Source organism: Vicugna pacos, chromosome 23, assembly GCF_048564905.1.
Source record: "Vicugna pacos chromosome 23, VicPac4, whole genome shotgun sequence".
Classification (NCBI taxonomy): domain Eukaryota; kingdom Metazoa; phylum Chordata; class Mammalia; order Artiodactyla; family Camelidae; genus Vicugna; species Vicugna pacos.
Window position 1 is genome coordinate 8,068,325 of NC_133009.1, and position 2,327 is coordinate 8,070,651.

Below are 2,327 nucleotides of genomic sequence, written 5' to 3' on the forward strand. Positions count from 1 at the left end.
TATATATGTGTGTGTGTGTGTATGTATATATATACACCACAACAGTCATCTATTGATGGACATTTAGGTTGTGTCCACATCTTGACTATTGTATATAGAGCTGCTATAAATATTGGGGTGCAGGTATCTTTTCAAATTAGAGTTCCCTCCAGATATATGCCCAAGAGTGGGACTGCAGGATCATATGGTAAGTCTATTTTTAGTTTTTTAAGGAATCTCCATACTATGATTTTGTTGAATGAACTTGTAACATCAGACTCATGGTTATTGTGCAGTTAGGGGTAAATTTTTATTTAGCAAGAAATATTAATTGATATGTAAACATTTTTAAATTTATTCCATCAGTCATTAAAACTAAGTTACTCAATATGTACTATGTAACAGGCAAAAATTGCAGTGGAAAGTATGGATTTAGAATATCTTGTTATAACAGGCATACCTCAGTATCTGCAGGAAATTGGCTCCAGGACCCACTGCAGATATTAAAATCTGTGGATACTCAGGTCCCATTGTCAGCCCTCTGATATCTGTGGTTCTGCATCAGTGGATTCAACCAACCACGGATTGTGTAGTACTGTAGTGTTAACTGCAAAATACCACAGAGTTAAAAGTGGACCTTTGTGATTCAAATGCTTGTTGATCAAGGGTGGATGGTATATAATTCTCATTTGGAAAGTTATTGCTTATATTTTGCAATTTGAATTAGAAATTGATCTTTGAAATATTTAAATACATCCAGCATTTGAGGAAAGTTTTAATATTTTAAAAAGTTAATCATGCACATTTACTATACTAAATGTCACAAATTAAGTCATAAAAAGAACTATTGTTAAATAAGTTGCATCATACATAAATACACAAAACTGACACATATTAATATTTTTCAGAGAAAAATGAAAAGGACTGATTTGAATAGTAAATACTAAATCTCTTGAGGGAGAAAAAAATGAGAAAGAGAAAAATTGAGATTGGCTGTGAAGTGGGGCAATAGACTTCTTGATTTTGTCATTTAGGAGATTTTTTTCCCGCCTTTTTAGTAACAGAGTCTTTTTATTGATAATTTCCCAACAGCATCTGTAAACATCGGTTACAAAAATATTCCACTTAACTCTGTTTTCCAAGGTGGCTCAGCTGGGGTGAACTCAAACAGGACAGTGCTTGTCTACCTTGAAGAAGTCCTGGCCAGGGTGCTGGGACAGGGGCATCTGGCTCTGGTCTCTGGGAACCTTTAAGTGTTGTTCAGAGCAGACCTCAGGCCTGGCTCTGGAAAAGCTCCCTTGCACCCAACCCAGTGACTCCAGCTGGGCTGGACTCACTGACCTGGCAGAGGGGTCAAGGAGAGATGCTCTTAGAATGGGAATGCTAGATCCCAGGAATTTCATAGCCCAGAAAGGGAGCCTTGTCCCCCAGGGGGCTCCAGATGACAAAACAGGGTGGCAAAGCTGACTGTCTCAAGGCAGAGTTACCCGCTGCCACCTCAGACAACTGCGGAGTTGTGCTGCCACTGCCCTGAGACCCCACCAACCTCCTGGGAGCAGGGCTACTCGAACAGCATCTCCTCAACATCTGTATGGCTGCAGCCATTGATGTCAAGGGACCTGGACCGGACATGAGACAGGTCCTCAAAGCCGGGGCTGAGGGAGGGTGAGACAGTGTCAGGACTGGTGTCGCATGAGTCTGTGCCCTGTTCTGAGGTGGCAAGTGTTGTTGTGGTGCTGAGTGATATGTGGTCTTCATTCTCATCCTCCAGGAGGGACGCTTCTGGAATGTGGCTGAAGGCCTCCGGGTGCTGCCTGGCCAGCTTCCCTTTCAGTGTCCTGATCCTGTTTCATCTCCACCAGGGTCCTTGTGTGTTGCAGGAAGCGCTCGCTCATCTGCTGCAGGAGGACACTCGACAGGCTGTTGAAGTTCAGCAGCATCTCATTGGTCTTCTCATAGCAGTCCAGCATGTTCTTCTGGGCCAGGATGATGGCATTGACATTGTCTGCATTCACCATGCTCAGGATGCGGCTGCAGAAGACCCTCGAGGCCGAGCCCAGGGGGTCCATCTCTTCCTCCTCCTCCACTGCCTGCACATCTGGCGGCCTTGCTCGCACTTAGGAGATATTTTAATGTTTTATTCTGACTACATCTCTTGTTGCATCCTGTCCTACTGCATAAAATCAACATTATGCAAACACACTTTAACCAGTACATAACTTAGCTCCCCTGGAAATTCTTCCTATGTAAATTTCTATCCTTTAGTCTACCATAGATACCCTCAAGTATTATCTGTGAACCTGTATTCCCTTATTGTTATTTTATTTCAATCAATTTATTTTTCCCAT

At 42.5% G+C, this 2,327-nt stretch overlaps 1 pseudogene; it reads right to left on the reverse strand.

Moving 5' to 3' along the window:
- Nucleotides 1-1,540: 1,540 nt before the first annotated feature.
- Nucleotides 1,541-2,091, reverse strand: LOC102527913 (kxDL motif-containing protein 1 pseudogene; annotated as a pseudogene).
- Nucleotides 2,092-2,327: the final 236 nt, after the last annotated feature.